Genomic DNA, 13,113 nt, shown 5'->3' with positions numbered 1-13,113 from the left:
AGCTGATGATAGCTTCAGATACACATATTGCATGATAGCAGCTCAGATAGTCAAAGTTCCAAACTAAAAGAGGAAGTGAAAGTCTTGCTTTCCATAATAAATAGTATGGTGCTTACCACTAGGTGTTGCCCTCTTTGAATGGGGCATAAGATGCCAGGGACAAGAACATAAGAAGCTGCTTTATACCAGGACAGGTTATGTCGAGTGGTGTTGGGTCCGAGGGCTGAATTCCATTTCCAAGAAGCTCCGGGGGTTTGTATTCAAAGGCAGAAGGGGTTGGCCAAAGGCGAATAGGGTAGGGGGAAGGGGGTGAGGCCATTTAGGGAAACTCAGAAGGCTGGGTTGGGACCCCAGGAGGGCCAGATGTGGCTGGCCCCTGGGCCTGAGGTTCTGAACCCCTGGATTTGTGAATAATACTGGGCTAGATGGACAAATCTTAGGTAAGAGAACCAGGAAAGCTCTACTTACATCCCCAGAAAGTTGCTCGCTGGGGCCTCCGGCAGAGGTTTTTCCCATCATCTCTCACCTGTTCCTTTTAACAGGCAACACCAGAGATTGAACCTGGGACTACTGCATGCCAAGCATATACTTGTTGCATTTCTATACCGCCCCATAGGTGAAGCTCTCAGGGCAGTTTACAGAAGTTAAAACATGAAATACAATATAAAAAGTTTAAAAGCCAGTTACAAAGAGCACATAAAAGCACACAAACAATATACACAAATGACATATAACTAGAAGCCACATTGAACGTGACCACCAAGCTATGGTCACTCCCATACGCGAAGCAGCATATGTACATTTTTGCACTCTTGAGTTCCTAAGGGTGCAATCCTGTGCATGTTTAGAAAGAAAAAAGGCCCTTAACTCCCAGCATTCCCCTGCCAGCATGGTAGCTGGGGGATGCTGGGAGTTGTAGGACTTTTTTCCTGTCTAAACATGCATAGGATTGCACCCTAAAGAGGGTAATTATTTCTGTTTTGGCCATTTGCAAAAAAAGAGGAAGGGGAAAAAAAGAAAAAGGTGTAGAGAATTAAATCAAATAAATGGTGGAAAACATGTATGCGAATGAACCGTGATTGCACAGAACGTTTCCCCGGCAAGGCCCATGTGCTTGTGATACATGAATAATATTTGCCTGGCCCCAAAAAGTGGGGATTGAAAGACACTGACTCAAGTGTTTTCACTTGTGTAATCAAGCTCTAAGGCAAGAAAAGAAGAAGGTTGAATTGGGGTTTTAAAGCTTGGCTCTGTGTTTTGCAAATTTCCTATAACCAACAACAAAGGAAGCTTTCATGCTGTTTAGATCGGAAAGGAGCAAAGTCAGGAGCTGGGTGTTCATGAGACATTGGCGGAGGCCCTTTGCTGTGTTGGCACAAACTCCTGTCTCTTTCATTGGAGCTAATAATGCCCTGCAGCTTTAAGAATGAAGGAGCCTCCCTCGGTTTAGCATGGGAGCATCCATACACCCTCTGGGGAATCGTAGCTACCTCCTTACAATGGATTCACCAATAATGTTTCATCCAATGGAGGATTTTACAGTGAGATTCCACCCCAGTTTCCTAAGTAAGGGGTCAGTGGCACCATCAGGGCAGCAGGACTTTGGAGCAGAGGTCAGGGCCCCACTCAGCAGGATGACCAGGAGGGGCCCCCAAATGCAGCAGCAAAGCTGGCTTACCACATTTTGAAGTGAGCCATTATAGCATCTAAAGGGCGGGGCAGGGCAGGAGAGAATATGCTTACATCCAGAGCTTAAAACTGCGTAATTGTACCACTGTAAGGGTGCTTCCAGACAGAGGGCTCCTAGCGCCACTAAGCAAAAGGGATGGTGTAGCTATTCCGTCTCTTCCTCCTTTGTGAATTTTCAGGTAGAATTTTCAGTGAATTTTCAGGCAGAAAAAGGGAACTTTTTTGGAGGACTACAAGTGGGAAACCCCACCTCCTGTAAAACTCCATGAACAAGGCAGAGCGACTGCACAATAAAAGTGCTCATCTGGAAGCACCCTAAGGGTCTGCTTACACTGGCATTGTACCGCTGGATCAGTTACTGGATATGCCCCAACTGTTTAAGATTTGCACTTGATCTGCAAATGTGTGCAGTTCGTGCCTTTCTTTCCAAAGAAGCAGCAGCAGCAATTTACCCCCACATTAGCTTCAGATGTAAAATGCTTCACTTCTGGAATGTCCCCACTGCCGCTTTAGGGGAGAAGAAACTACTGCTGTTCTCTGCTTTGTCTGCAGGCTGAGAAGGAAAAAATACAGTGGCTGTCCCATGATCCTTAGCATGGAGTTTATGGGCATAGGTAATGCCCATAAACTGGGAAGACTGAATATGGGGAAAGACCTTAGATCCGTGTTCTTCGCTGCAAGGCCTGAGAGCCACTGACAGCTCCCACTCACCTCAAGTGTGGCTCTCTGCCTCACTTTCTCTCTCTCTCTCCTCCTCCCTCTTTGCAGTGACTGCTCACTCTCAGCAGAGGCTGGGCTCCTTAGCTTTGCCTTGTTGTTTGCTTTAGAGAGGGCCAACTGATGTGATCTGGGCTACTGAAGGAGGCTTTGAGGGTGGGAGCCCCGAGACATGTCACTCATCAGCTGTAAGGTGGGGGGGGTGGGGAAGAGAAGAATGCAGGAGCAATCGGCCAATTAGCTGTGGTAGGGGTGGAGGTCAAGAGACAAAGAGCAACGCGACTGGCTAGCTGCAGTGATGCACTGTGCAGCCACTGGAAATGGAAGGGAAATTGAGTGTGTGTGTGTGTGTGTGTATGTGCGCATGAGAGAGAGTCAGAGAGTGTGTGTGCACGTGCGCAACAAGGACCTTCACTGGGAGTAGCCTCAGCAGCAGTGCCTGGAACCAAAGTGGCTCTTGCTTGAAAAGTAGTGAAGATCATAGCCCTAGATGGGGGTGAGCCTAGAGGGTAGATCTCCAGATGTTTTGGACTTCAACTCCCAGAAGCCCTTGCCAGCATAGCCAATGATCAGGAATGCTGGGAGCTGAAGTCCAAAACACTTGGAGATCTTCTTGCCCACCCCTGCCCTTGATCATTGGGAGAGCACCTGGCTTGCACGCAGAAAGCCCCAGGTTCAATGCCTGGCATCTGCAGTTAAAGACCTCTAGATGCTTAAGACTGGAGATCCACTACCAGTCAGAGAAGACAAATACTGAGCTGGATGCACAAATAGTCTGACCTGGTATACGGTGGCTCCTTTGTTCTTCTGAAATAGCCATCTGCGCCCCAAACGCTGACATCTTCTCTTTTGAGGGATGCCTTGAGAAATGACACTAAACTATTAATAGTGCCAGTCATGCTGCCCTGGAGATGGGGCAGCAGTAGGGGGACATCCCAGTAGTAATTTCAATAATGAAATGTAGGTGTGGACGCACCTCTATGGTTGGAAATTCCAGTTAGTGCGTGCCATAATGGGACATTTCTGTGTCTAGGGCCAGCTACTATTTCTACACCAGCCTTCCAACCTGGTGCCCTTCAGATGTGTTGGACTACAAGTCCCATGATCCCCAATTGTAGTCCAACACATCTGGAGGGCACCAGGTTGGAGAAGGCTGTTCTATACATGCGCGTGGCTGGGGGTTGCTTATCTGGGCGGGGTCTGTTTGTTCCCCACCCTCCTATCAGCATTCTTTTCTATCCTTGAGAGAAAAGTGCACATTTTTCTCACTGCATCATAATTCTGTTGTTGTGACACATCTGTGTGAAAGCACCCCTCTTTCCCATGTTCCCAGGGGGGCTAATCTCCACCCTTGGAAAGCGTTCTAAAGTCTGTGTCTCAGCAAACCCTGTCTACAGTTGAAGCTCCATTTTTAAATGCCAAAAACGACATCTAAATCCATCGTCAAAGTGGTAAAATAATGACCCATAATGACTTTGCAGAGTGTTGGTTTCTCTGGTGTGGCTGTTGAATCAGTCCCTCACCCCCCTCCTCCCTCACCCCACGCATGTCTTCGCATTCTTCCCACACTGAGTCATTACAGTAGTATTGTGTTGTCAGGCTTCCTCACTACCACCCAAGCAATGAGACAAGTTGTCACCCTCAACATGCTTGCCCGTGAACACCAAAATGCTCATTGCTCGAGGGGAGTTCATTCCATCATAACTTCCACCCACTTCCAGTGAAATCTGTGAAACGACCATGGCGGCATACACAAAACATGTGAGGGAATTGGATTTTTAGTAGAGCATATGGCTCAGATCCTGAGAAAATTCTCACATTCTTGCCTTCCCCACCCATGCATGGCGAGTGTTGATGTGTGCATCTGTCCCCACATTAATGGGTGCTTGCTCACATTTCCTACTCCCCCTCCCCGCAATAATGATCCCAAACGCCCTGATTTAAGGTGGGTCACTGCAGTGGCATAAGAATGTAAGAGGCACACTATTGGATCAGGCCAACCAGTGTCCAACTAGATGTCTCTGGGAAGCCCACAAGCAGGATCTGAGGGCAATAGAGTTCTCCCATTGTAGCAACTGCTATTCAGTGGCATACTGCCCCTAAATATGGAGGTTCCATGTAGCCATCATGACTAAACAGCCTTTGATAGATTTTTTGCCCATGAATCTGTGTAATCCTTGCTTTAAAAGCCATCAAGAGTTAGTGACCATCACCACAACTTGGGGCAGTGAATTCAATAAATTATTACTTTTTTTGTTGTCTGTCCTAAATCTGCTGATGATTAATTTCACCGAATGAAATCAGTGAATCTTGACATCCTTCAGTCTGAAAAGACTTAAGTGCTGCTCCTTAGATTCATTGATGCACACTAGGTCACGGTTAGGCAATGCATACGGATTTCTGAGCATGAGCTCTCCATCCTAGCACATCGTTAGTGCTATAAAAATATTAATAGGAGTTGTGGATTACTCATTGGGTTCTTGTGAGGTCAAACTTGACAAAGTGTTCGGTGCAGTGACAAATAGCGACTGTGAAATAATGGCAATGCTGTGACAGGATCTGCCTACATCGTGTATCAGCAGAGCAGATTGTAACCTGTTTGCTGAAGTAAATGGCACTGTTCCCCTCTTAATGGGAATTTCTGAAGACATTGTTATTTCGAGAGGCCATTCCTGAGTAACCAGCTGCAGTTTATTACATTCAGAATCTGTTCTTTTAAAATGTTTTGTTTTAATTATGGGGTTTTATTCTTTTATCTTGTTGTCCACCACTCCAAAATCCTTGTTGTGGAGCGGTATATAAATATTGTAAGTAAGTAAGTAAGTAAGTAAGTAAGTAAGTAAGTGAGTAAGTAAATATTTCTTCCCCCTCACCCCACCCCCAGGTGCCACAATTGCTGGAATTGATGCTGGCTGTATCTCTGAACACTTAGTACACATGTTCTGTGCAAATGCACGCCCCTGAGGAGCTGAGACTGCTTGTGGAGAAATGAAAATGCCATTCTCAGAGGGAAGTTGGGAAGAATGCCTAGCTATTATGGGCTATAGCAGGGGTACAAAACCTCATGCCCAATAAGGCCCTCTGGGGTTCCCCAGAATGCCATGCTTCTCCCCCTGGCCCCATCCCCTTTCCCCTGACCACCAGTCATTTGGTGGTTTCCTGGCTTTGATGCAGCTTTCCCCATTCTAAAAGGCTGAAATGCCTCTCCTAAGACTTGGTTCCTGGCAATAAGACCTTTAAGCTAAAATGTGCTGGTATTTTGGCCCTGCCCCTTTTCCTTTGCCCCCCCCCCCACTGCTGGAATGCGGCCCCCGAGAGTTTCTCCAAAATTGAATGCGTCCCTCAGGCTGAAAGAGCTCAACACCCCTGGCCTATAGAATTGCCACAGGAGTCTTCAGAGCAAAATCCAGTCAAAGTATGCAGCTACCAACCAATGACATTATGTTGTGAAGGAAGTGGTAGCTCTGAGTTGCTGGCAGTTCCCAAGGACCTAGTTCTCACTGAGGTGGCAAACCTGTGTCAGGACTATACCACTTCATCCCGCAGGTGGGCTCAGATAAATGGACACTCCTTGACACATTTTTTTTTTAAATCCACACATATAGAACACAAGTACGTCAGGGAGAAGGTATGGATAGAACACTCATCACCCCAACATCTAGCATTCTGTGCACAGAGACATTTTTATATTAAAGAGCATTGAACAATGTAGTCTGAGCAGTACAGCCCACATACAGGATTACCACTTCGGTGAAACTGAGAACCTAATGTCACTCCTTTAAAAAACAACAACCAAGAAAGTAGTTCCTGAACTGCAGGACTAAGAAAAAGAAGACCCCTCTCACCCCCTCAAATGATCTAATCTCAGAGTTTATTGTACTAGCCAAAGGCCGTGACAAATACATCAAAAGAAAATAATACACAGATGTACAAAAATGTCAACATTATGAAATAATACAGATGAATTATGAGTTATCATGGCCAAACGCAGCTTTAACTTAACATTCTGAATCTCTAAGGCAGTTTATGGTGTTTTTGTCTAATTCTCTTTCTCTAATATTTTTTGCTGCCAAGGCAAAGAGGGCCACTTTATGTGTCACATAGCAATTACTGTCGCTCAAAAGAAAATGAACCGTTTCTGCAAGGGCATTCCTACATCCATAAGTTAGCAAGGGTTTCAAGAATCCCACAAATGATGGATGCATTTTGAGAGACAAGGTGAGTTGCTGGGAGGATTTGCAGACCCCCACCCCCCACCCACAAGTCATGTAGGAAAGCAGCAAATGGAACTCCTGGGATATCCCTCCTGAACATATGCAGGCATCTGATGTTCAGATGCATTAACGGGACTGATATGCTATGAGTCATCTCGCACAAGGAGTTTCATGTGCTTCTCAAAATATACTGAAAGTATCTGGTGGCATGCAGGCCAGTGCTGTGCGGTTAATGTATCCATTCGAGATCTCTTCAAATACCTGCATTTGTGGAGCACAGATTCTGCAGGGGTGACCTCAAGCAGTAAATCTGCCTCCAGAATGGCCAGATGGTACTAACTGATTGCGCCATCGCAGTCGCACTAACTGAACATACAGCCGAGCAGATGATCCGCCCTGTAAATCGTTTGCTATCCAAGCCTCATCGCTGTGGAAGGTTGTGTGAGCGTGTATAAATAAACAGAAGCAGATTGTGTTTTTGCTTCTTCCTGTGGTCGCTATGGCTGGCTGAACCATCTCTAGCCAATATGTGTTGGGCCTGACTGCCTTACTCATGTTAGCAATTCTAGTGTGTTTGCAAATCATTTGATTAAATGATTCAAGATGCAGTCCAAATCAACCATTATTTCAGTATTTTTATTGATTTATTTATTTTATATCCCGCCTTTCCTCACAAAGAGCCCAGGGTGCTGGCAACCTATATTAAACACATCATGCCATATAAACAACATTCAAATCATGGCTGTAAAATCACAAATATAAGACGCTTCCATGGTCATGTGGCCGGCATGACTGAACACCGAGGTGCACGGCTGTTACCTTTCCTGCTGAAGCGGTACCTATTTATCTACTTGCAATTTCTTGCTTTCGAACTGCTAGGTTGGCAGAAGCTGGGACTGAAGACGGGAGCTCACTCCGTCACGCAGCACTTGGGTCTCGAACCGCTGACCTGCCGACCTTCCAGTCTGCAGTACAGCATCTTAACCACTAAGCCACCGTGGCCTTGTCTATACCCCCTGCACAAATCAATAGGTTTTTAACTGGCGCCAAATGACAACAGCGTGACGGACAGCCAAATCTCTACCTGAAGAGAGTTCCATAGCTGGGTGCCACCACTGAAAAGGCCCTGCCCCATGTGGTTCCCCACAGGCCACATTCTTCAAGGGCTTCTCAAGCAAAGCCACCTGGGTTGATCTTAAATTCTGGGACGGCCGGTATTGGGGGAGGAAGTCCTTCAACTATGTCCTCTACATTCTGTTTCCAGGGAGCGATTGTGGTTTAAGTCCCATGGGATGAATCCCACTCACCAAGAGCATTTCAAGTGGTATCAAAGCTCTTCACACAGTTTATCTCAGACTCTGTTTGTATGTTCAGCAGAATCAGGTGGTAACGGTTTTCCTGGATTACATCATTTTAGATTTCATGTAGGGACAGGATAGGGGAGGAGGCAGCCTGTTGGACTGCTCCCTGTGAACAAAACTCTCTGCATGTAGAAAACTAGCATCATAGGGAGAAGCCATCTCCTCAATATGTTATCCTTTTCTATATTCAGGGAGTTTTTCTTCATGGGGAGCATTCATACCTGTAAACACCTACTCGCCCCCTGAAGTGGTGTGGCCAAACTAAAGCTTTACTGCTTGATTGTGCTGGATTTTACTTGTAAATATTCTAACTCTTTCTGTTTCATACATGCTTTGCCATATTTCAGCGTTATTTGGCTGACATTTTGTTGTAATAACTTAGACCCATTAATCTGCTCTGTCCTTAGAACCAAGGCGGAAGCAGTTCCAGAGGTGTGCCAGATCAACTACTGAAAATGTATTGGCCAGAATCACATGGCTGAACCACAACTGCTGTCACACCTGAGTCTGAACCAGGCCAAAAATGCAGTAGTTTCACAGATCATAGAGTTTGAAGGGACCTCAAAGGTCACTTAGTCCAACCCTCTGGTGATCCAGGAAATCGGTGCTAGAGAGTCCCCGATAGATGGCCATCTGTCCTCTGCTTGATAAGCTCTAATGAAGGAGCAGAGCTGGCCCTACCATTACGCAGAGAGATGCAACCACCTCAGGCGGCAGATGCCGAGGGGCAGCGGTGGCAGCCTCCAGGCTATTCCTCATGAACTCTCTGGCTGTTCCCCTCTTTCCGAGGACAGAGCTGTGTATGCCACACAATCTGTCCTGGGTGCCCTACTGCCTCAGGTGTGATGAAGGATGTTACTCCATCGCCAGTGTTGAAATAAGATTCAATTTCCATTCTAGTCAGCTTCTGTAGGTGGACTGGGAAAGGGGTGCCATCTTGTCCTTCAGCTCAGGCAGCAAAGTGCCTTGGGCTGGTCCTGTGAGAGGAAGTCCACCACCTTCCAAGGCAGCCTGTTCCAGGGCCAGCCCACCCCTGAAGCATGCTGAGGTGCCTGCATCAGGTAGAGGAGCAGGAGTGGCGAATTGTGCCGCTCCCCTCCCTGCCCGCCCCGCCTGAGGGCCTGCCACTGCTGTATGCTCTGGAGAGTCCTGTCAGCCGCTCTCCCCACGTGGCATTTGCCACAACAAAAGAACAGCCCGGCCTTTCCTTCCCTCGTTGCGCGCAGCTGGAAGAAGTGGCCACAGAGCTCTTGCAATACCTGCACGAGCTCATGAGAGCCCCACGAGGTGGTGGCAAAGGTAAAGGGGGCATGGGACAGGGTGGGAGGGGGTGGCACAGTAGCATGTCTTCCATCTTGCCTCAGGCGGTGAGAGACCATCTGCTGGGCCTGGTCTGTTCCACTGTCCAACAGCTCACACTATTAGGAAATTCTTCCTAATGTTTAGTTGACATTGCTCTTTGCTATTTGAACCCACTGGTGCTACCCCCCAGAGCAACAGAGAAAAATTTGCCCCATCATCTATGTCAGGGATAGGCAGAAGGTAGATCCGGATCAGCTGGGAGATCTCCAGGCGATTTGCAGTAGACTGACAAGGGTTTCCAACTCCCAGCAGCAACAACAAAAAGCCCCCCTCCCCCCAATCAGGCTACTGAAATCCAGAAAGCTTGAGGGGGAATAGGAGTAGATTTGTGTGTCAAAACTGTAGTTCTGGTCCGGAAAACGAATTCTTTGGGCTGATGAGCATGTGCTCATTCTATGTCCACCTTCTTGACACGCTATTTTGCACTGGGCTCCAGTTGGTATGGAGTGCAGGTTTCTAGAGAAAAAGGAAATAGATCCCGTAGGCCTAAACTATGCTCACCCGAGATTTATGTGACAGTTAACGGGGCAATGCTAAGAACTTAAAAGATTTGAGGCCAGGCCTATAGAACACAAATCTTTATAAAATATACATATGCTAATTTATAACTAAAAATACAAATTTATTAATCATCACTAGGATTTATTTAAATTTCCCATGAGGCAAAGCCAGCGAATTCATTTCCCATCCAAATCACATAAAATGAAATTAATTAATTTGCACCCTACCATCAGAACATCCTATATCAGTAGTTCCTCCTCAAATACTATTAATTTGCAATGGTGATGAAGAGGTATGAAAAATGCACCAAAAACAGAGTGGCTGGTTAGTTTTTTGATGAACTCTTCCACTCCGCACCTCAGTGCAATTAGGTTAAGGGGGGAGAAGCACCTTCCATTGGCAGCAATGGACGGTTCTTTTTTAAGCTTAATTGCCAGGCCTGGAGGGGATTTGAGGTGGTGGTGTTGCAGCATGTGGGAGTGGGGGTGGTTAACTCAGCTGTGATCCCCCTTGAAAATTGTCCCCTGCATGGAAGTTAAGCTGAGGGGGAAAAGATTTCCATTAGCACCAATGGACACTCAGGGCTCTGGAGGAAATATCTGGAACCCTGGCAAACAGTTTCAGGGCTGGGGCTCCATGGGCCCAGGTCTAGTAATGCCCCTGCAAATAGCTCTTCAGATATTTGAAGATGGCTATCATTTTGCCTCAGAGAGAGCAATCCTACGGTCCCTGGGTGAGCATCCCAGGGACCATAGGACTGCTTGGAACAACCCTTCTGAGGTCGGAGACAGTGCTCCGACCTCGGAACGGGGAGTTGGAGACTTGACCCCCTTCCCCCTCCCAGCCAGCACAGAAAGAATGGGCCAGCTGCCCTTCGAGGTCAGAAAAGTGACCTCAGAGGAAGAGGAAAGGGGGCGTCCTGGTGGGTGGGGAGAAGAGGAGACTGGAGAGGCCAAGGTATGAGATATCCTGAGCCTCCTCCAGCTTCCTTCCCTATCCCTCCAAAGTGCCCTCACTAGATGGTCTGAGAAGCTTGTCTAGCAGAAATTGCCAAAGATCGAGGATGGGAAGGCTAAGATTGCCTCCGCCACTCTTCCCACCCTGCTGGCTTCAGCCTGATTGGGCAGAGGAATCTCGGAAGCCCCTGAGCTTGGAGGTTTCTGAGCAGCAAGGGTGCAAACAGAAGGATCGTGCTCTTAATCATCTCTTTCCAGGCTTTGACTTCCTGATTTCTCCATACCTTGAAAATGCGTACCTTGAAAGAGGGCCTGCACAATATGTGACCCGTCTACCTAAACGCAGGGCAAGTGGCAACCAAGTGGCTTATGGGGCTCCTGACTGGCACTCCACCATACATAGCTGGGAAGTTGCATTCAGCTTGGCAGGTCGCCAGCTATGCAGACCCGTCCTATCCTAACAAAAGAACTGAGTAGGATCCTTCCCCGTTGGACCCAACACTGCAGCATCAAGTATCTCTTGCTAGTATATGTGTTACGCAAGAGCTTTCTGCAGCATCCTGGTGTATGTGCAACCTGAATACTGTTCCCCACAAGACAAACTGCAAAGTTTGTTAAGGTGTGACACCCCCCCCCCCCAATCCCAGTCTATAAACTGTGGCACAAGAGAGGTGAGTAATTTATGCAACGCCCTCGGCAAGCAAACATGGCTGGTGCATCGCCAGGTTGCAGTTTTTAATGTGCTTTAGCAATGCAAAGCACCAACCCGCATTCACGCCTAACTCGCAACACACCTGAATGCAAGGCGCAGCATTGCTCAAGTATGGCATACAGCAGCTGCCACGGATGCATCTTTATCTACACTTCTGAAGGTTATAGTCTGCTGCTGTTGTTGTTCAGTTGCTAAGTTGTGTCCGACTCTTCGTGACCCTGTGGACCTTAGCATGCCAGGCCTTCCTGGCGAAGACAGCTTTGGCTATTGGGCGGTATAGAAATGAAATAAATAAATAAATAAATAAATTCCTGTCCTCCACTCTCTCCCGGAGCGTGCTCAAGTTCATATTCATTGCATCGGTGGTGCTGTCTAGCCATCTCATCCTCTGCCGTCCCCTTCTCCTTTTGCCTTCAATCTTTCCCAGCATCGGGTCTTTTCCAGGGAGTTTTCTCTTCGCATTAGGTGGCCAAAATATTTCAGCTTCAGCATCTGTCCTTCCAATGAGCAGTCAGGGTTGATTTCCTTTAGGATGGACTGATTTGACTTCCTTGCAGTCCAGGGGACTCGTAAGAGTCTTCTCCAGCACCACAGTTCGAAAGCAGCAATTCTTCGGTGCTCAGCCTTCCTTATAGTCCAGCTCTCACAGCCATACGTTGCTATGGTCTGCTTTATGCACCGGCAAATTGTGGTGTGCACATCCTGCCTGCTGTGCTGTGCCGCAGGTCATTTCAAGGACAGCACACAGGTCTGCAGTTGACAGCCTGTTGCACAAGGTGCTTCCAGACACAGTATTTATAGCACCATCCCAGTGGTGCAGCTAGATCATTTAAACCCCTCCACTTATGGTGCAACCCTATGCATATTTAGACAGAAAGAAGCCCTACTTGGGAGTGCTGGGAGTTGCAGGCCTTTTCTCTGTCTAAATATGCATAGGATTGCACCCTTAATCATCTTATGGGAATGGTGCATGTGTGCTTTAGATAGACATGTGCAACGTTTCAGGTGCAAAGCACACATGTCCCTCCTCCCCCTCCTCCTCCTCCTCCTCGATTCCATGCTTTACACCTGCTTTTGCATTAGCGGTATTTGAGAGCAACAAACACAAACTGTTTGCCAGCCCTGATCCACCCTGGTGAGATGCCGTGCTGGTCCAGCTGCTGACACCGGACTGATGTCCCCATCATGTGGTGTTTTATGGGTGGGCATTTGGGACCGTCCCTGGGGTCCAGGACCGTGGACTTCAGCCATGAAGGTCCAATCCTAGCCGCACCACTGACCATTGCCCTGCCTTGTGCATGGAAGTTTAGGGGGCCAAGGCAGATATTCTCATCTTCTTGTGCGCTGACTGTGTTTTCCTACCGCTTCTTCTGTCTTTTCCCTTAACTGCAGAGAATCCATTCCGGAGAAAAAGGCAGAACAGCTGCACAATGCCTTTTCCGACTGCTGGCGCTAGCAGCCCGCCGGCCGGAACATCTCTCCGGCTGACAGGCATGCTGCCCACGAGGCCTGAATGCCACAGTACATGTCGCACAGAAAGGGCGCCGCGTTTCTGTGTCTGCCACACACCAGAAAGGCGACCCGGAGCTTGCAGACAGAGA

The sequence above is a fragment of the Heloderma suspectum genome, chromosome 4 (assembly GCF_057233095.1).
Source record: "Heloderma suspectum isolate Gila_16-S chromosome 4, 16-S_ref, whole genome shotgun sequence".
In the NCBI taxonomy this organism is placed as follows: domain Eukaryota; kingdom Metazoa; phylum Chordata; class Lepidosauria; order Squamata; family Helodermatidae; genus Heloderma; species Heloderma suspectum.
This window is presented reverse-complemented; position numbering follows the sequence as displayed.